Source organism: Panthera tigris, chromosome B4, assembly GCF_018350195.1.
Source record: "Panthera tigris isolate Pti1 chromosome B4, P.tigris_Pti1_mat1.1, whole genome shotgun sequence".
In the NCBI taxonomy this organism is placed as follows: Eukaryota; Metazoa; Chordata; class Mammalia; order Carnivora; family Felidae; genus Panthera; species Panthera tigris.
In genome coordinates this window covers 79,516,349-79,538,144 of record NC_056666.1, presented here as the reverse complement: position 1 = coordinate 79,538,144, position 21,796 = coordinate 79,516,349, and the positions used below count along the sequence as shown (strand labels likewise).

General features: G+C 52.1%; 1 long non-coding RNA gene across 1 annotated transcript; it reads right to left on the bottom strand.

Annotated features, from left to right (window-relative positions):
* Positions 1–266: 266 nt before the first annotated feature.
* LOC102963649 lies at positions 267–14,591 on the bottom strand. Its single transcript, XR_006219431.1, has 3 exons — positions 14,507–14,591; positions 1,356–1,411; positions 267–1,261 (listed from the first exon to the last, which is right to left on the bottom strand). It is a non-coding gene; the product is annotated as an uncharacterized LOC102963649 (long non-coding RNA).
* Positions 14,592–21,796: the final 7,205 nt, after the last annotated feature.

Genomic DNA, 21,796 nt, shown 5'->3' with positions numbered 1-21,796 from the left:
AGAGACAGAGTGACAGAGCATGAGTGGGGGAGGGGCAGAGAGAGAGGGAGATACAGAATCTGAAGCAGACTCCAGGCTCTGAGCGATCAGCACAGACCCCGATGCAGGGCTCGAACCCACAGACGGCAAGATCATGACCTGAGCTGAAGTCGGATGCTTAACCGACTGAGCCGCCCCCCGCCCCCGCCCGGCGCCCCGACCCTGATCTGTTTTTTTTTTTCTATACCCCTATCACCTTCTAATATACAATATGGTTTACCTATTTAATAAATATATTGTGTATTATCTGTCTCTTCTGCTAAAATGTAAGCTCCACAGAGGCAGGGGTCTTTCTCTGTTTTGTTCACTGATGCATCATCCCAAGGACCTGGAATAGTGCTCAATAATTGCTTAGTGAGTAAATATGAAGGATGAGGTTAACCAGGGGAGGGTTTGGAGAGGAAGACAGGGGGAGGCCATCCCAGGTGTGGGGTTAACTTGGGCCTTATCTCACTACCGGCCATGTGTCAGGATCTGGGAGTCTAGGAGATGGGTACGGTGCAAGATTGGGCCAGTGCATCACCCAAAAAGGAGAGATTCAGTTGCCAAAGGGACTGGCCTGGATTTACCCCCTGCTGGAAGACTTGGCTTTGGGTTGGGATTTCCTCATCTCCACGGCCAAAGTGTAATTTGGGCTAATAATACCGAAGGGATGTGCCAAGCAAGCATGACGTGGTTGGCAGTAATGGCTGGGCCAGGAGTTCAGAGGCCTTCAAGGTGGGGAGAGGGTGGCTGATTGCGTACGTGGGGCGGGGGAGGGAACCAAGTCACCATCTCCAAGAGGAGGATCCCCCCCCCACACTGAGGGGAAAATAAAAGGTCCCAGGCTGCACCTGGAGTAGAAGGAAGTGGAGCGAGGCATCAAGAAAGACTTGCCAACCGTGCAACAGGTGGAAGAGGGAAGGTGTGGAGCTGTGTGCGCTGGGGATCCCGAGCAGGCTAGGCTGATGCCGAGGGCCCTGCAGGCCTGTGAGAGAGACCATGGGATGGCAGGGTGGAAGGCCAGGCCCTTGAGCAGGTTCTGCCTCTGCCCGGCCCCACCCCTCCCTGTCACCTGCAAGGCTTCCAAGCTCCTAGGGCGTGGGAGGGGAGACTGACAGCATTTGGTGCCCCAGACCCCACTGGTCCACGTGTGGGCCTTTAGCACTTCTCCTCAAATCCCCAGTGCTCAGCTCAGCTTTGCGGTGACTTCAGGGGACAAGCCGCACGAGGTAGAAAGTATCTTTGGAGACGGATACAAGATAGTGGTTGGTGTGGTAATAATGGAGACAGGACCCGGGTGGCCTGGGAGTCCCGAGGATGGGAGGGAGACTTACTTGTCACTGTATCACTTTTGGTGCCTTTTGAGTTTTCAACCACGTACATATATTTCCTATTCAAAAGACATAAAATAATTAAAACAGGACAAAACAACCACAGCAGCAACAAAGAATAGATCCAGGGAAGCGGGAACCTAATGCCTGCGATGGCTACGCTGAGGACGCTGACCTAGCCCTTCCGTCCCCTCTGCACCCTCCTCCTCATCTGGTATCTCCGTTCTCTAGAGGGCCAGAGAGGGGTGTGGCTGGTCTGATGTCACACAGCATTTAGGGGCTAGCAAACGTCTGTGGCCAGGTGTCCAGACTCTGGAAAGTTGACAGGGTCAGCTTTCTCTCTTGGTCTTCAGTGGTCTGTCCTCCCCCTTGACCTGTCCATGTTGTTTGCAAGGCTGTGCATATGCTACAGATCAGCCTTCAAAGAGGCATCCTTTTTTTAAAGATTTTTTTTTTCTAACGTTTATTGATTTTTGAGAGAGAAAGAGACAGAATGCAGGCAGGGCAGGGGCAGAGAGAGAAGGAGACACAGAATCCAAAGCAGGCTCCAGGCTCTGAGCTGTCAGCACAGAGCCCGACCCAGGGCTCAAACTCACAAACAGCAAGATCATGACCTGAGCTAAAGTCCAACGCTTAACCTACTGAGCCACCCAGGCGCCACCACCCCCTCCCCCCAAAGAGGCATCTGAAAAGGTGCGTGGTCTTTTTTTTTTTAATTTTTTTTTTTAACATTTATTTATTTTTGAGACAGAGAGAGACAGAGCATGAACGGGGGAGGGTCAGAGAGAGGGAGACACAGAATCTGAAACAGGCTCCAGGCTCTGAGCTGTCAGCACAGAGCCCGACGCGGGGCTCGAACTCACGGACCGCGAGATCATGACCTGAGCCGAAATCGGGCGCTTAACCGACTGAGCCACCCAGGCGCCCCAAAGGTGCGTGGTCTTAAATGCCATCTTTCTCAGAGTGTTGCGTGTTTACGGAGCTCTCCTCTGTGCCCCACTCCCCTCCATGTGCATCTGATAGTTTATTCCTTCCCTTCCTGCCTCCCTCCTCTCCACCTCTCCCGACCACCAAAGTGGCTCTCCACTGCAATTCAGCCCTGCCCGTGACAAGACACGTGACCCTGAGCCAGTCATTTAACCTTTCTGTGCCTCTGTTTCTTCATCTATAAGCGCGGAGCGTGACCTTCCTCCCACGGCTCCTCATTCATCCATTTGTACAACAAGCGTGTATTCTGTGCCAGGCGCTGAACCCAGCACCGAGGATCACACGAGACAATATGTGTGGAATTAGTACAGAGACACAGAGAGTTATTGCCAAGGCCTCCTTCCTTGGATGCTTTGCTGGGCTGGACGCTCTACGTCCTCGTCTACATGCCCCTGGAAGAATTTCTTCAGTCTATGCCCAACCTCTCAGCTTCCAACACCGCTCCTGACATCCTCCTCTGGAGAAAGTGTCAGGGGCTGCAGCAATAGCCTTTTTCCCAGGCGTTTCCACTGGACTAGATCCCGAGGGCCTCACTTTGCCTGCAGTAAGGAATAATGCTGAAATTCGCCTGTGGGTCTTTGGTCTGGAACTTGAAGAGTGTCCACCTCTCTTGCCCTCTGGGGGCCCCATCCCTGATAATCTGCTCATTTCTCTCCCTCCTCTGCTCATTTCTCTCCCTTCCTGAGCCTCACACCGCCTTGGGGACTGGCACAGAGGCAAAGATTCTGGAACTGGAAACTCTCACATATGCCTCCCTCTAAATCTAACCTGGGCTGTGGATGAAAGCTGGTCCCTTCTGTCAAACAACCACCACAACCTCAGAGCATAAAAGAGAGCTTGTTTCAGATAGAGGAAAGAGAAGTTTCCAGAGCTCTTGGAGAGAGATTGTCCCCACTCGCTGCCTGGCCATTGAAGATTGGGTGAGTATGACTTGGAGGGAGGGATGTTTGTGGAAAAGTTGTGCCGCTTCGGCCTTGGTCACGACAAAATCCCAAGTCAAGTCAAAGCGATGATGCTGGACAATGGGGAAGGAGGGAGACACATCCTGTTTGTTGGGAACAGGCTTGAGGAGAGAGGTTTCGTGAGGGGTTCGATGGAACCACTCAGGTCCCCCAGAGGCAGGAGGAAGGAGATGACCTGAGCCTGCAAAGGATTTGGGGATGCCATGATGTCGCAGGGACTGTGGGGAAGCCAGGGACATGTCAGCTCATCTGTGTCTAGAGCACAAACCCCACGGACAGGGACCAGGTTCTCTCCAACTGCACAAAGCCTCATACCCGGGCACTGGAGAATCTGACTGAGGAGGGCAAGTCCTTCCCTGGAAGATGGTGCCAGCCCCGCCCTCAGGAAAGGACAGCTGCTTTAGAGTCCCAGCAAAAAATGATTCCAGACTGTGGAACCCGAAAGTGCTTCATGGACAAGTTCCTCAGTCCTGCCTACCACAGCCTGCTTTGATCTCACAGTTACTGTGGGATGTTGCCCATCCCCGGAAGACTAACTGAGCAAGGAATAAGGGTCTTGCTTTCAGGTCTAGTCTGTGGACCACGGGAGGCAAAAGAAGTTGGCCAAACTTCTAAGCACCTGTCTCAGCTCCTGGGGAGCCCCATGGAGCGTGAAGGAAGGGGTTCCTCTATGGAGCTGAGCTGCCACAGGCCATGAGGATGGATGCAGAGCAGCAGAGGGCAAGGGGGGTGGAAAGGCCAGAAGAGGTGGGGCTCCTAGAACCCCTCCTGGCTGCAGGTGAGGGAGCTCCTCTGGGTGGTCAGGCCCCTTCCCCCGGCCCAGGACAGACTGCAGCTTCTGGAAGGCAGGAGCTGGTCCTGCATCCTTTAGGCAGCCCCGGTGCCCAGCACAATGCAGACACTCAAAACTCATGTATTGACTGAATAAATGAGCCTGGGGGCCAAAAGCTAGGCCAGCCAGCAGATGGAGTCGGCCTTGGATACGGGCTCCCCCCATTTGGGCCTCAGTTTCTCCATGTGTAATGTGAGGGGGCTTCCGTAGCTTATCCCTAAGGTTCCCAGCAACCTGTTTGCTCTCTTTTTTCCAAATTCTCCTCCCCCCCCCCCAGTAAAACCCTTCTCTCCCACGAATTCTCTCCCATTCTCTGCACCCCTGCTCAGTGCCTCCCCCCACCCGCGCCAGCCAACTTGCTCCTGTTTCGCCCTTTACAGGTGTTTCTCTTTCTGCTTCTGGACATTCCTCCCAGCATGCCCCGGCCCCCTCCCCGGAGCCTCCGTATTGGGGCTCCCCTCCCTGCCCCTCGCTGGTTCTAGCGCCCCCTTCAGCGCCCTTAGGCTCCAGGGCGGGAGCTGGGAGGAGGGGGGTCCCAGAGCAGCCTTGGGGCCTGCCCAGGTCCCCCTCCCCGCAGTGGTGCCAAAGCGCGCCCTCTCCCCTCGCTAATGCGATCTGGAGAGACCCCGGCGGGCGGCGGGCAGTCTGGGCTGAGCGTCCCGGGCGGCGCTGATGGATGGTCCCCTGACAGTAATCGCGGAATGAGGACGCGCTGGCGACGCTCTCGCCCGAGGCCGAGGCCGGCTGTTTGGCTAGCCCGGGAGTCCCTCCTCCAAGGCGCGGGGGGCCCCCAACCCACCTGGCTTTGGAGAGGCCTGCGGCCTCCGGGTCAGGGCTGAGATGGGGTCTCTCCCTGCCCTCTTTCCCTTGGAGACCTCGGTTTCTGTTTTGAAATCATCCTTGGGTCCTACGCTGCAACTGTGATTCTGAACAAGCCACTCACTCATCTGTCTCCAGCCTCAGTTTCCCCTTCTGTATAATAGGAAATAATGGTCTTTCCAAGCCTGGATGGAGAGTGTTAACAGCCAAGGAGAAAACACGGGGGGAAATTACCGTCTCCCTTAAGCTGAAATTGATTTTCACTTTTAGTTTACAGTGCTCAGAAGAATACAGGCTAATGTACTGCTCGGAATGAGAGCTGGGTGGATATCCACACACAGAACATATGTTTATGCACGTCCGCATGTCATATAATGTTTTGGGGTGTCTAATAAGTACACCTGAAAGTAAGAGATGGCAGTCAGCGTTGCTAACCTGTGTTTAAAGAGAAGCACAGCAGCGCGACATTTCTCCAGGGAGGTGGCCGCCTGGAGCAGGACCCTTCCTCCACTCTACTGAGACCCGCCCACTCACCGAAACCTCATTCCTTATCCTGTCTTGGGATCCCCTTCAATCCAGGGCTAGGCTGACTCAGGGCTGTGAGGAGAGAATCCTTCTTGGGGAAATGTTCTCAGACGATTTCCCAGCCCCCTCACCCACTTCTGGGTGACACAGAGTTCTAAGGCTCTTCCACTCCTTCAACCCAAGGGATCCCCATGGGGGGGGGGCGGGGGGGGCTGGCCCTGCAGAGGGGCCCGGGGCAAGGATCCAGAACCAATTACAATTCTGAGAGCACACCCAGACGCCTCCTCACTCCCTTTTAACCTTTCTCTCTCGTCAGGAACCAAATTGAGTTAGTCTTGAGTTTTGATTTAATTCCCGAAATGGAGTCATAATCTGTTTAGTGTCCTTTTTCCCAAGTCCTGGGTACTGAAGTGTGCGTGGGGGGTGGGGGAGTTAATGAGAGAGTTGCTCTGTGGCCTGTGGAGAACCCTCACACACACTTAACCTCCCAACACCACCAAAGAGCAGGAGACACCAGGAATGCCACTGGTGGTATAATGGTGATGGTGATGACAATGGTGATGTTAGAGATGCCGGCTAGTATTTACTGGGCGCCTACTGTGTGCCAGTACTGAGCTGGGCCCTGTACATGCATCTCTCCCAATGACCTTCCAGGGAGGTACCATGAATGTTTCCAATTTACAGATGTAGAAACTGAGACTTCGGTTAATTTCAGGAGCTTATGCTGTGTCCACAGCTATTCATTGAACAGCAGAGCCCCAATGTAAAACCACACAGTCTGTGCTCTTCTCCACTTAGCTGGGTGAGACAGAAAGTTCTACAAGCCCCAGCTCCCTCATTTGCACAACACAAACAATAAATAGGGATAATAACACGCTCCTTTCATAGGGTTGTTCTGTTGATTAAATGAGATACGTATTTACTGCATTCAGGGTAAGCATTTAATTGCTTAAGTGCCTTCAACACTGGGGTGGATGGAGTAGGGCAAAGGAATGGGTACAGTGCTGGGGGGGGGTGACTGTTTATTATAAGTTGTTCCTGCTGATAATAATAGTATGTATTAGAGAACGTGCTGGGCACAGGCAGTCCTACAAGGAAAAGATTGCTACGCCTGTTTCACAGATGAAGAAACTGAGTTTCAGATAAATTAAGTAAATGGCCTAAAGCCAACCGGTTAATAAATGGCAAAGTGGTGCTTGTATTCAAACAGTGGGCCCTTGGACTCCCAAGCCTGCCACCCCCGGTGCCCCGGGGGGGGGGTCACCAGAAACTGGCCTCCCCTGGGGGAGGTCGGGGGGGGGGGCAACACCCTCTACCACCTGCAACCCAATTTTCTCCAGGTGAGCAATGTTTCCTTAAAGGAACAGGAGGAAAGTCAACAACAAGGCAGCTGAGACAGGTTCTCCCTCCCCCAAAGCCAAAGTGGAGCCTCCCTTCCCTCCCTCTCCTCACTCCCCTGATTCCTCTGCGCTCAAGTTTGTGGCCATTAAATAGAAGAGGAGAAAGTTTGAATCAGGCATGAAATATTTATCAGTTAATTACAATATGCAGATTCTGTTCCTGGGGGTGATTTATCTTTTTGGAAATATAGGAAAAGATCCTGGAAACTTGTATCCTAATTGCTTGGCCTATTATTGTAGCAACCAGGTAGAAATTCCATTTACTATGTAACTACAAATTCTCCTACTGGCTGCCTCTGCCTCTGTCACTGGTGGTCTGGGACTGGATGCTTTTTTGAGGAGAGAGGGGCCTCTCCGAGGTCAATCTGTCCATTCCCCTGTTTCCTCTTGGGGAGGCCCCTTTCAAAACCCTAGTGATGGTAGGAAATGAAAAAGATGAGAGTCTCTAAAATTCTGAAGTGTCCAGAGAAGCCAATGCTAAGTGGCACCCTCCCCCAATGAGGCAATGAGGGCTGAGGCTGTGAAAATGCCCACACTTGGAAGAGCTCTCAGCTGGCAGCCTCTCGCCTCCCATATCACCTCCTAGGGCCCATACCTCAACCCTAGGCTGCACATTAGCATCACCGGAAGAGTTTTCCAACCAGATGCTTAGGCACTACTCCAGGCCAACCAAATCAGAATCCCTGGAGGGGGGGACCCGGGCATCAGTATTTTTTAAAGCTCCCCAGTGGGTTCCAATGTGCGGCAACAGATGAGACCCTCCGGGGCTAACAGGAGAGTATGGCTCCCTGGTGAGGGGGCCCTGCTCCTCTGTGTGACTATGTAATTTTTATCACTCCCTTTCAGGTGGTGGAGGGGACAATCCCTTCACTTTTATTGGAATCTGAAGAGCATCCTTTATTCCCCTTACCAGAAGCTTCTAATATTAATAACTACCATTTATCAAGCCCCTGCTGAATGCTCGGATCTATGCAAATAAAATTTAATCGGATCTACACAACTCTGTGAGGTCAGTGGGTATGTCCATTTTATGGAGGGCTCAGGGAGGTGAAGGAATCTGCCTCGGGTTCTACAAACTGGCAAGTGACGGCTCTGGGATTTGAACTCAGAGCCTGTGCTGTAACCACTGTTACAGATTCTCCCAGATTCTCCGGGCTGGAAGGGCTTCAAAGCTAGTATGGGAAGGGCCTGGGGATCATCTTGGGGAGGGGAAAGGCAAGGGAGACAAGAAGGGGGCATGTGGATGGAGCTCGGAGAAAAGAGGGCTGTGGGGGGAGGGGCCGGGGTGTGTGGGGATGACCGGAGGTACCAAGAGGAAGAAGGTGTGGCGAGGGAAGGGGGCAGTGGTGGTGGAGAAAGCTGGGGGAAGGGGTTCAGGAGCGGGAGCCGGCAATCAGAACGCTGGGAAAGGTGAGTTGTGCCCACCGAGGACCAGGACCGGGTAGCTGGAGAGGGGGAGGGACCTTGTGTCAGAGGAGGGGTCTTTGTGAGGCACGCAGCAGTGAGGAATGCCCGCCATGAATACTAAGGGCAAGAAGAAGAGAAAGGGCCAGAGGGGGCTGGGTGATGTTTAGCGGCCGGGGTGATTAATGGGGGTGAACGGAGGGTGAAACTCAAACCCTTCGAACGGAGATGGTGGGGAATGGTTGTCCAAGAACAACAGCGCACTGTTTCATCGAGAAAGCCAATGTCCAGAGGAGGGGCGGGTGGGGAGGGCGCCTGGGCGCAGTCGCTCCTTTCCTTTTTCCCAAGGTCTCTTTATTTGCCATCAGACAGTAAATTAAAATATGCTCGCCAACTCCCGGGGACTCTCCAGAGGGGCTTCCTACCTGCCTCCTGGCTTGGGGGAGACCAAGGATGCTGGAGTGACTTGGGGAAAGAGCAGCTGAGGTCTGGGATGGCAGCTGAGATGTCTCCACGGTCTGCTCCACTGGGACATGAAATGGCCATGTGCTGGCCGGGCCACAGGTCCCCTCTGGACCAGGCGGGCACTGAGCAAGTCACAGGGGCTGGGTCCCCACACGTCCTGTGAAAGGTGGAGGTGTTCTCAGAGTAAAGTTCTCAGGGCAGTCACAGCGTGAGGGAGGCGTTGCCTCCATGAGGCAGAGTTGGGGGAAGGAGGAGGGAAGGCCCTGGATTGGGGTGCGGATCTGGGTTTGAGGAACAGAGGTTAAAACTCTCAGGAAATAGGAGGTTTGAACCCCCTCCTTCATTTTCTACCTTCTGCCTTTCTCTAGATGCAACTTTGGGAACTGCCTCTGCCTCCACCCCCCCCCCCCCTCCACCACCCCTATCCCGGTCAGCATTCTCAGAGGGCAGGGAAAGAGGGGAGAGGGAATGAAGAAAATGTCTCCGTGCAGGGGGAGGTGAGCTGCAGGCAGGGATTCGGATGGAAATTATCTCACAGGAGACAATTTTCTCCCTCTCTAGGCCCTTACAGATGTGAAACAACGGGCAGATCCCACTCCCCACCCCCAAACATCCAAGAGCATGGTGTATCTTGAAGCCTTTGCCGCCTCAAGGGAGTGGGGTAGGAGGAAAGGGAGGCCAGGAAAAGGAGGGGCCAGTATTCAGGGGTCTCCGGAGGGCTGAGGGAGACCAGCTTGTCCTAGGGCAGGGGAGGCAGGAGGTCCACCCTTGATCCCAGATCACTTGGATTGTCGCACCTGGGTGTCCTTTGCCACCAGGCCTTACCCCCTGTCTCCACACACAGCTCGGCCAACCTGCTTCTCTCGTTGGAGTCTTACTCACAGTCTCCACTCCATCATTCTAGGAGCCAGGCCTACAAAGCGCTTTGAAATCTGAAGTTAGTGGGTGGTGGTTAATGGAGCGCAAACACTCTGTGAGGTGCAAACATGACCTGACTGGTAATGTGGCAACCGTTCCACACAGGGGCCGAGTTCAAGGGCTGCCTTCCAGAGGACCAGGCCTCAGTTTGCTTGTTCTGAGGGCAGGGGCTAACAGAGGGTGCCCTGTGCTTCACAGAGGAGAAGGAAATAAATGAGCCCACTGGAGAACAACGGCCACAATCAACGGTCTTAATTATGAATTAATAATTCATAATTATTCCAGACTTGCAGATAAGCACAAGCCCGCTGAAATTATTTCCCAGGGAGGAATTCAGTTGGAGGGGGTGGGAAGGGGACTGCATTGCGGCCATTACTTCCAGAGGCCCTGAAGATCATTCCTCTGCTTCCCAACCAGAACGTGGAAGAGATTCATGAGCTGCTTGGTGGGTTCCCCCTTACGGCTATTACCCGCCCCCCATGCTTCTAAACACAGGGCCACACTTCCTCCCCATTCTACCCTGCCAAAGGGACCTCAGAACCTAGACCCTGGATTTCTGTGGTCTCTCTGGCCCCTGCTGCCTGTCCTGCTTTTTATACAAAGATGGGTGTCTCTTCTCCCTCTCTCTCCTCCCTTCTCATGGAGATTGTCTAGGAGGCCTCATGGTGGTGGAAGGTCTTCCAGTTCTAGGTGGGAAGAGAAACAGGGAGTACCCCTTCTAGTGTGGATGCTGTTAGCTCCAGGGTCTGGGTTCGAGGGGCTGACGCTGACCTACTGAGAAGACATCATGGGATGTCTTGGTGGTGGGGCCTAAACAGGGCCAAGGAGGCATACCCACCCCCAGACCCAGCTCCCTGCTGCTCTCCTCTCCAACACCCATAATTCCAAGTTCCCATTTTTTAAATCTCTTAAAGGAAGCTCAAAGAGCTACTCAGACCCTCACAGCTCCAGATCTCCTCTCTCTCAGGGAATCTGAAAAGGAGAGATTCCTGTTTCTCCCCAAATTCAATGCCTTAGACCACAAAGGGGCCTTATTATCTTCTGGCCATTAGGAGACCCTTGACCACCATCTCTGCTGTGGAACCACCTTCTTCAATATTCTAGAAGAAAGAAGGAGCAAGTGGCCAGTGGCCAAGAGGATCTGGCATTAGAAAGAATTTTCAATCCCAATTCTACAATTTTCCCATCAGCCTCAGCAGTTGCACCAAATCTGCATGTGAGGCTACATCTCAGGATGAAGGGAGTTGGCACAAGCGGACCTAAAGCACTCTTTTCCAAACCTGTGGGTGCAAGGATGTGCTTGAAAATCTGCTTCTGGCCTAGGTGGATGGTCAGCGCAGCACACCCAGGGGGGACCCACTGCCATGGGGACCACACAACCACCCTTCACTTCAAGCTCCTTCCCTGGCCCCACTTTTGGTCTCAAGAGAGGGATCAGTTAGGCGTGATCCAAATTATCCAGATAATTAATTGTGGAAGCACGACTTGCGTTCTCTTAAAATGCCACTCCTTTGGCCTCCAGAGATCATTAAATCCCTTCCCTAGCTCCTCCTATTCTCTACCCGCCTCCCCAACGTACTCCAAAATCTTAGCTACGAAAAAATCCTAAAGTAGGGGAACAAACTTTCCTGATCTACCATTTTTTCCCCACCTGCAACTCCTGTCCCCTCCCCCCAAATTTTCTCTCTTCTGAGCCTCCGCTCTTCGCTTCTTTAAAAAAAAAAAAAAAAAAAAAAAAAAAAAAAAACGAAGAAGAAGGAATTTTCAATAGTCCCACTTGTCAAGCGAAGACCATCTTTTAACCTTCAACAGCAGCGAAAGCCGTGTGAACTCTCGGTGAACCAAGATTGAAGTCATAAATCACGCGTACAAAGGCGGCTGCGGAGGCTGGCGCGGGCTGCTGCACCTTTAACGCTTTCTGGGGCTGACAGGCGGCGGCCCAGCTAAAGTTCACAGCGCCCGGGGAGGGCCCGCCCCCGCCTCCCCTCCCCCGGCCCCGGGCCCCGGCCTCGGCCCCCGGCCTCGGCCCCCGGCCCGCCCGGCCCAGCCCGCGCGAGCCTCGCCCGGAGGCCCCGAGCTGCTCTCGCGCGCGCAGGAGGGGGGGACATTCTCTCTCCCGCCGCCCGCTCGCTGCTCGGCCGCTCGGCCGCTCGGCCGGCGCCCCCGCCCCGCCCCGCTTGCTGTATTTAAATAGGCAACTGGATCCACACGGACACAATAATTTAGCTTGTCTATGGCATTTTCTACAGGACCCCAAGAGATGGACCTTCCACTCCCCCTTTTCTCTCTAGAACTGGCATCTTTCATCTCTGTCTATACGGGCCCAATTATACAGATCCTTGGGGTTCCAATAGGATCTGAAGCATTGGAACCAAGAACACCTGGCCATAATTAGAAAGGATTTTCTTTTTCGTTACCTTGTCTTTCTTTTCCTTTTTTCCCCCTTTCCCTTAAAAATTCTATTGTTTTAATTTCAGGTATTTATCTGTTTTTAAGAGGGCTAGAATTAACCACGGTGAGGGCGGGGTAGGTGGGGTGGGGGGAAAGCCCAGCCTTCAGCCCCTTGCAGAGATCGCCAGGCTTCCGAGCCTGCCCCGCCTCGCTTCCTTTCCTTGGCCTTCGGCCTCCTCCTCCTCCTCCTCAGATCGTTTTTTTTTTTTTTTTCCTCCCCCCACCGTCTTCTCTCCGGTTTAATTAAAGTTTAGCGACTCCACTTGCCTTTTTTCTCCTCTCTCTCCGAAAGCGAAAACCAGACAGACCAGCGGCCATGGGCCAAGCAGCCCCGTGGCCCCAGCACAATCTGGGCCCGCCACCGTCAGGGCCTCCCCCTCGCCCGCCACCCTCCGCCGCCGCCGCCGCCGCCGCCGATGGCCTCCTGAACTGGTGCGCAGCCCCTCCACCATCCCGCAGGTGTGCAGCCGCCGGCCTGAGGGATCTGAATGACTGGGGCTGGGGTAGGGGTGTCCTGCCTTCCCCTAAACCCACCCCTAGACTTGCTCCAGAAAGTTTGGAGGGTGGGTACACCCCGACTGAGGTAATCAGCTCCCCCAAACCCATGGCTGACTAATATGATATGACAAAAGCTGGTGATGGATTTGGTATATGTTAATTCACAATGCCCTTTCCTCCAGAATTTAACTATAAGTTAATACACACCGGAAACCACGCGCATACACGCTCGTTAATGGGCTTAGGTATTAGCGAGTCCTAACGATGCATACAAATGTGCTCTGCGCTCTGTAGGCCCCTTAAGATTTATGGGCCTTGAGCTCTCTGAAGCTGTAAACAAGGAGAAAAAAAGAGAAAGAGAGAGAGAGACTGGGGGAAAGAGACAGAGGCCTGACTCACCCCTCCAGGTTGTGGGAGAGAAGGGATCTCTGCAAGTGGGTTCTTATGTATTTTGCTTTCCTTACAAGCTCGGTGTCTGTGGGTTTCGGCATGGGGCTGGGGCTGGGGCTCGGGTGGTGGTTGCCCTGAATGCTGCTGGGATGCGTGGGCAGTGTGGTGTTTGTGTGCTGGGGTAGGAGGACTCCTGCCTCCCAGGCCGGGGCCTGCATCTAGCAGATATCTGTGGGCGTATACCTGTGAGTGTGCAGTGTGCTAGGTGTGTGTGTGCACGCAAGTGCATGTGTGAGAAGCAGGCCTCCCTCTGGGCCTGGCTGCTGTCCCCTGAACCCGGTGAACAAATCTCTAACAACAGTCATAATAACAATAAATAATAAATAACAATAAAACAGTAGTTAACAGTCCCTCCCTAGCAGGGTAACAATAAAATGCAAGAGGAGATATTTTGAGGAGGGGCCAGGGGAAGGAGTCATGATCACAGCATCTGAGGGGAAGACAAGGAAGGGAGGGAGGGAGGAAGGAAGGATGGAAGGAAGGAAGGAAGGAAGGAAGGAAGGAAGGAAGGAAGGAAGGAAGTTAGCTTCTTCCTATGCCCTCGGGGGGCTGGGTTTGGGAACCCCCTCTCCAGACAAGGTCCTCTGGCCAGAGGAGGAGAGGGAGAGCCAGGAGGCCACTCTTTCCTGCTTCTTTTACTCTGGCTTTTGCTTTGTGCGATCAGGGGAGGGATCCCACATATGGGGGTGATTAGTGGCTTTGGGGTCTCTGGAGCCCCTGTTTTAAAGAGAAGAGCAAGCGGACAGGGTCAGACGAGGGGGCAGAGATGGATGAGGCGATGGCCAGAGCCAGGGGTCCCGGCCAGTCGGGCCGCAGAGGTGCTGGGGGAGGACCTGCCGCCGGGTATGGACAGAAGCAGAAAAACATTTATGGCCGCCTGCAAGAGAGAGGGGAGAGCAAGGCCGGGTTTCCGGTAGGCCCAGGGAAAGTTCCCTTTCTAGGGGCTTTTCAAACAAACAAACAAACAAACAAACAAAAACAACCACCACAACAGCAACAACAACAAAAAAGGAGAAGAAGGGAGGGGTTGAGGCGCGCTGAATTTTCCCTCGCGGTCTTGGAGCCTGCGGATTTCCATAAAAGAAGAGAAGACCACGCTCCCGGATCCTTCCACATCTGCCTCGTTTTCTCCAGGTACAATTTTCTGGTAATCTTATCTATGTATTTATCGTGTGTGGTGGGGAGTCACATGTGTAGGGATACGGCGCTCGCCCAGAGAGAAAGCCGCCCCACAGTTTCGGGTCTAACGAAATCCACCACCACCACCACCACCCTCCCCCCTTTAAAAACAATTGTATCCCCCAAAAAGGAAAGAAAAAATCAAAGAGGAAATATAAAAACGCAAATTAGCCAAGTTTTTAAAAGAGAAAGGAAAGAAAAGGACAAAAAAAATGACCATAACAAACAAGCGTTGAGAACTTTTAAAAGATTTAAGTCACAAACCTTTTCAGAGGTTTTGATTCTTTTTCAACAGCCGGTGACCCATCTGGTCTGAAAGGGACGGAGAACTACACTTGCCACTGAGTCACTTCTTTAAGACCGGTGCACACACAAAGATTCGCAAGAGAACCCGGGGCGTCCTTGCATTTGAACACCACGCGAGGCGGAGGATACTGATAACCAGTCGGACAAAATACTAATAAAATAAAATGAAATCGGGGGAAGCGCTGAGTGCAGGGAGCAGCGAGAGGCCGGATCTTGGGTTCCAGGCGGCCCGGGGCGACGGGGGGCGCCGAGCGGGGCCAGGCTCCTGCTGGCGACCCTGCTCCGTCTCGGCGTCCCCAGCCCGGCCCGCGGCCCCCTTCTCTCCAGCCTCCGCGCCCCTCCTGCCCTCTCGGCTCAGATGCCTGGTTCGGCCTCCCTGGTGCGAGAATTTGGGACCTAAGAAGGGGCAAAGTGACTCAAGCCAGACTCTCCATTTTTCTCCCCTAGGCCTCTCCACTTGCCCAGGCGCTCAGCCACCCGGGGACCGACACAACAGGGGCTTCTGGGCCGCTCCCTACCCACTCCTGTATGGTTTCCCCAAAGTCTAGCGACCTCCAACCCTCCTTGTTGGGGGGGGGGGCAAATATCAGTGGCCAGACTCCTCTGCACCCTGTCATGGGTGACCTCACTTCAGGAATATCTTGAAGGAGAAGAAAAAGAAGGCCGGCTTAGAGCCGTGTTTACATCTAGTTCTACTGATCTGTTCACATCTGGAGAGTTTATTTATAACCCCCACTATAACTCTCCCTGTTTGGAGGCACTGATGTCTAGAAAATATTGCTCTATCTCTAACCATACCTAAATGTGCTGTGCTTGTATTTACAGATTTATGCTCGAGGAAAATATAATTATTTCCATTGTATTTGTGCATATACAATAGTTATAGAAGTAGATTTATATATGAGAAAATATACGACTCTCTTACAGCCATCCAGTTTTATGGACATTTGATATCCTGACAGATTTATATCTCCGAGCAGCTATATAGATAAATGTATATCGTTAGAATTATGTATCAGGAGATATATACTTATTGATTGTGATATAGAGTAGTTAGAACATTCACTCAGAGCCATATATGGCTGTGGAGATATTTCTATATTATTATCACTATATATAGGCATCTCTATTTATAACTACATAGTTATAAAAATAGACATAAGTAATTATAGTCCTATATGTACATGCTGCTATCTCTCTGTAGAGTTATAGACACTTGTGAATATAACTCTGTAGAGATATCTGTATGTATATAAGGGTGTAATTACCTCGTGATGTGTGTGTATTGGGGCTCAGACCAGTCTATCTCTGTACAGACATATTTATATGTAGGGGCTGAGAGAGACTTATTCACAGAAATATTTCCAGAGAGCCAACTGAAAAGCAGGATCGGGCCATCTAGGAAATCAGCTAGCAGAGTTCTTTACTTACGGGGAGAAGGCCACAAGGTAAACAGAACATAGGAAACCTTGAGAAGAGGAGGCAAAATGACTGGGGTGTGGTGGGAACAGTCAAGGAGGACAGCGGTGAACCCCAGGCACTGCCTGAAGACAGGGAGCTGGTTTTGTGAGGGGCAGGTACAGATGGTCGTGGGCGCGGGTCTTGTGGAAGGGGAGGCCGAGAACAGTACCACAACCTGGAGGTACACTTCAGCTCCGCGGCCCGGGAGCAGGCCTTCGGTTTGGCTTTCATGCACTAAAGGCCAGCTACCACCTAGCCCCTTCTGCGTTCCTGGCACATTGCTCTTGAACCCCAGTTTCAGGGTCTCAGAAAGGTGGCTTCGGAGGTCAGGAGACTTAGGGACAGGACAGGGAGGGGTGCGCTTTCACTGCCTTTGCTCTCTGGGGCTACGGCCAGGAAAGCCAGGGACTGTGGCCAAATAAAGCTTGCTTTCACCGGGGGCCTCCTGTGCCCCTGGGGGGGCTGTGTGGTAGGAGCCTGTGTGGTAGTTTGAGGGGTGAATTTTCAAGTGTTGGGCTTATTCTGATGGGAGTTTCAGGAGGCCTTGCTCAACCCTCTTTTTTGGAGGCCCAGGCCTCAGGAGCTTAATCCTGCTCCATTGGGTCACTCCTCTGTTGCTCCCCAGCTTGGGGTTCCCTCCCTTCTGGGTACAGAAGGCTATACCCTCCAGCTTCCTACCAGCACTGCCCTGGGCCTTGAGGGGAGAATTTGCCTCTAATGTGTGGGGAACGTGGATCGGCACCTCTAGACCTCATGTCTCCCACTCACATCTACCTGGCTCTCTCTCCAGCCTCCTTCCAGGTGCCAACTGGGCCCGGACTCCACAATTCTTCCCCTGCCACCAACCATCCCAGGAGAAAAGACATTTTTCCCCTGGCCCCCGTTCTTTCCATCTTTCTTTCTTTAAACCAGGAAGTCACAGACCTCTTTGCTCAATGGTTTGTTTGAGGGAGTTTCCCTGCACTCAGGATCAGTGGCCAGTCAGGCTTCCAAGATCTCTAGGATTCTGGCAAGGAAGTGAAGACCCCTGAGCTGGGGTTAAATGCCAAGTGCCACCCTCCACATACCCCTGCCCACGGGATTGGAGCTTCTCCGGGACAAGGACTCTATCTTCTGCCTGACACAGAGGGGTAGCCCGATACGTGCTTGTGGAGATAAACCGAATGGCGGTCAGTGCAACAGCTTTTGGTGGAGAGAATCTCACCTTCTGTGGCCACTGCTGAGAGCTAGCTAGCAGGCACCTGGGGGCCCTGGCTGGAGCCAGGCCAGGAGCCCATGGTGGCTGGAGATTAGTGCCCAGCAGAGAGCAGCCTGAGCTGAGACAGGCGAGTAGGGGGTAGAGTGAGGCACCGAAGCCAGGATCTGCCCCCATAGAGTGACTCCATCCCCCACCCCAGCCTCCTGGCTCCCCAGACCCCCAAGCACATGAAAACTAAACCAGAACTGAGACCTGGACTGGGAAGGAGCTGCCTGTCAGCCTGAGGGCTCCAAAAAGGAACTACCACTTGGTCCATTAAGAAAGACATAAATAGGGGTGCCTGGGTGGCTCAGTCAGTTGAGCGTCTGACTTCGGCTCAGGTGACGATCTCACGGTTTGTGGGTTCGAGCCCCATGTTGGGCTCTGTGCTGACATCTCAGAGCCTAGAGTCTGCTTTAGATTCTGTGTCTCCCTCTCTCTCTGCCCCTCACCCACTTGCACTCTCTCTCTCTCAAAAATAAATAAACATTAAAAAAAAAGAAATACATAAATAAAACAAAAAATAAATCAGCATGAGACAGGCACCCTGGTAGAAGGAAACCCCTCAGCTGGGCTCCAGGGATACTACCAAATGCATCAGAATAAATATTTTAAAAGTTTTTTCACTTAAAAAGTTCACAAATTTTCTGATTCGGTAATATTCTCTAATTAGGTTGTTTCATATAGTTCTTTTTTTTTTTTTTTTAAGTTTATTTATTTGTTTTGCGGGGGGGGGGGGGGTGGTGCAGAGAGGGAGAGAATCCCAAGTAGGCTTTGCACCACCAGGGAAGAGCCACCAGCACAGAGCCCGATGTGGGGCTTGAACTCGTGAACCTCGAGCTCATGACCTGAGCTGAAACCAGGATTCGGACACTTAACCGACTGAGCCACCCAGGTGCCCTTCTTTTTTAACCTGTCATCACTCCCTGTAGATTTGGTCTGTGCAGAATAGGTCCTGGAGTTTGGGGAAGGCAGGTCACCGTGAGTGTATGGGGTGAGTATAGGCAGTTTCTCTATCTAGTGAGGATCTAGGTCTGCAGGGAAGGGTCAGCCTTGCCTCTCCCATCAAGGCCTGGAGCAAGGAAGACTCTCCCAAATGCGATTCCTTTTTTCCATAAGAGTCTTTAGGGGCAATCTGTCCTGTGTCTGGGTGAGGGTCCAAGATCCAGAGAGGGATCTAAGTTAAACCTTAATTCTAGCCCCAGACTCTGACAGTTTCCTCCTGAAACACCCAGCCCTTCCCTCCCCAGAACACCTAATGCCCATAGAGATGGTGGGTGCTTTGCCTAAAGAAATGCTGAGTGGGAGAACGGAGGGTCCGGCATTTACATGGGTTTGCCTAAGCAGGACTCTGGGCAGGTGCCTGGACTCTGGCCAGGATCGGGCTGGGGTGGGGGCAGTTGCTGTAAACCTCAGAACCTGTGGCTTCAGACGATGATTGTCCTTGGCCAAAAGACGGGAGATGAGAAACCCTGGCCATACATCATTAATCCTGGAGAGTCCTAGCTCTCTTACCTGGGCTGGAATGGCTCCTAGCTGTTTCTGGGTCCCAACCTCCTTTGAGAAGCAGATAAAAACAATCTGCCCTCTCCCCACCAAAATGTGCATACCCACAGTGTTGTTGAGGGTTGCTGGGCTCATACAGAGACCAGGAAGCCCATGATCTCTGGGCTGCGTCTCCCTTGCTTCTTGTGACCCATCTCCAGTTATCTCCTTTTGCTTGTACCCTCCCTGAGTGCCTCTGCTTAGGAGTCAGGCAGTTCTTCTCTGCCATTCTTGGCAGAGCTCTCTTCCTTCTTTCCTTTTCTAGAGCAGGCACCAGGCACAGGCCTTGCTTATGCCGAGCTCCCGATCGGCTCTCCTGCAGAAACGAGGAGAGTGGCTGTTAACTGAAGCCTGGTCTACACTGCCCTACTACTCCACTCATCTGGGGGGGGGGGGGCGCAGGGGGAGGGATCCTGAGGGCATAGTGACAGCATGGAGGCCTGGCTATAAGGGGTCTAATTCCCATTTCTAGTGGAAACTTGGATGCAAGGAGCAAGTTGCAATTGCTATGATAATAGTCATAATAATAACAATAATAATTTATTTAGCATATCATTAGATGTGTATTTACTGTCTTCCCTCTGCTTTTTTACAAGTGTCTCCTAAGGAATTCTCACAACACCCAGGGGAAACAATAATAAGCTAATTACCACCCTCCGGCTCCTCCTCCTCCCATCCACGGAGCACTTACACAGCCCCTCTTCGTGTTTACACCTATTTAGCACAGTCTCCCCTTCCCAATTCTCCTCTCCCATTCCCAGTTTTTCCCATCCCTGTTAAGGGAATTTCCCCCTAATCTGGGGTGGGAGGAAAGGTTGGGGAGGAGAGTAGCTGAGCCCCAGAGAGTTTTGGGTATTAATGTTGTTTCCCTGGCCTCACAGCAATGTTTAGGATGATGTGGGAGGAACCAGATTCTTCTCTGATTGTGCGTTGGGGGGCAGAAATTGCCTGCACATCGTTTAGAGGCAGACTGGGTTAGAGAGGGGACGGGTGCCTGCATGATGCCAGAACATCGGAGTCAAGTGCGGGAGAATGGCTGGTCCTGCAAATGTAACATCGGTATCAGGGGCTTTCAGACTGTTCAGGCCAGACCTCAGAGATGCCAGGCCCCATCTATCCCCCCGGTCTCTTTTGGCATTGAGAAAAGAAAAAAAAGGGAAGGGAAGGGAAGGGAAGGGAAGGGAAGGGAAGGGAAGGGAAAGGAAGGAGACATGTGCATATATATATATGTGTGTGTGTGTGTGTGTGTGTGTGCATATATACATTTGTATATGCACACATTTTTGCACATATATTTTTCCTGAGTGAATAATCATGACCATGGCTACACTTTTTAAAATACTCATTTCCTTCCACTTTAAATAAAAAATCGTATCTTCTCAGAGATTACAATGAAAACACAAACCAGACACGAGTTTTTGGATGACGGATTGCGAGTAGTCTCTTGGACCACCTAAAAAGCCCCCTGGAGTCCCAGTGATCTGTGGAGCTCACTTCCTCAGCCCCAGCCCAGGGTGGAGAGCCAGAGTCAATGTCATGAGAGTCTTCATCACAGACGGAGCAGCTTGGCCTGTCATTGAGATCCTGGGTGTTGCTGCCCAGATACCCAGACCCTGAGGTCAGCCTCCACCTCGCTGCCCTGGTGGCATGATAGAAATTTGTGTGAGGGTAGTTTATGTTTTTGTTTTTTTTTAAGTCCCTATCATGGAGGCAGCCATCCATCCTCTCTGTGGATAAGGCTATCCTCACCCCGAACCTAAGGTTTCCAAGCTGCTTAGAGGAATCCAGAACTCTCTCTCTGCATCTTTATTACTGATAAAGTCATATTACAGTAATATTACTGATTACAGATCTTGAGAGATGAAATGAAGTTGGAAAGAAACTGGATTCATCCAGGTAAAAAGAACATTATGCACAATTTATCACGATGTGAGCTTCTGTTTGTTCTGAACATGGTGGTCATTCATTCCATGACTTAGTTCCAATTTATGGACAGTGTCTTGAAGCCCCCTCAATACTCATAACCATAATCGCTTCCATTTAGAGAAGATGACTATATGCCAGGTGCTTTATACTGAATTTGATGAGGAAATGTAATCTCAGAAAGGTTAAGTCACCTGCCCAAGGTCACATAGCCAGGTTTGAACCAGGTTTCCCCATCTGCTATGTTTTAACACTTCCAAGTCATGCCTCGTGGGTTAGATAAACAGCAGATAGTCATGGCAATGAAATTGATATTTAAAAAAAAAAAAGTTTTACATCCGATGGACATACCGGGGGGGGTGGGGGAGGGCACTTGTACACTGGCTCCTACAGTGGCCAATCCAAGTGCGTGCACACTATTGGCATTTTTCTCTCTCTGAATTCAGTGTTACTGGCAGCCCCTGTGATTTCTCAGCATAATGACTGCCCTCACCACTTGGAGTCCACCCCTTTCCCATAGCTGAGGCCTCTGGGTTCTAGGGGAGCCCTTGACTTTCCACTACCCCAGGCAGAGTCTAGCTTTCTCACCAGGGTCAGCCAATGTGAAACTGAGAAGTATCTCGAGATTAATCTTCAGAACCCCTCACTCCCTGAGCATCCCTCCCCCAACTCCCCAGCAGTGCTTTTCTTGTTCTATCCTTGTTTGATAAACTACCCCAGCGGTGCTTTTCTATTTGAAAGGATGTGATCTGCAGAGGACCGCACTTAACACCTCGTGCTCTAATGGTGGAGCTCACGGCATTTCAGTGGCAAGATAATTGGGGAGGGGGAAACAGAGTCTTCCCAGGGGCTTTAAACTGCATCAATGCATAAGGCTGATCCTGCACCTCATTATCCATTAACTTCAGATGAAAGCTATCAAATTGGATCCCTTATTCTGATATTTGAAACTGAGCAGACAGGGGGCTGATTTCTCTGCTTTCACCTGACTGCTGGCACCAGGCAGATACCCTGCCATTGTCCTGCCTCATCTTGCCTTTGCCTCCCTCCCCTGGGGGGCAGGGTCCCTAAGGGACACAGCT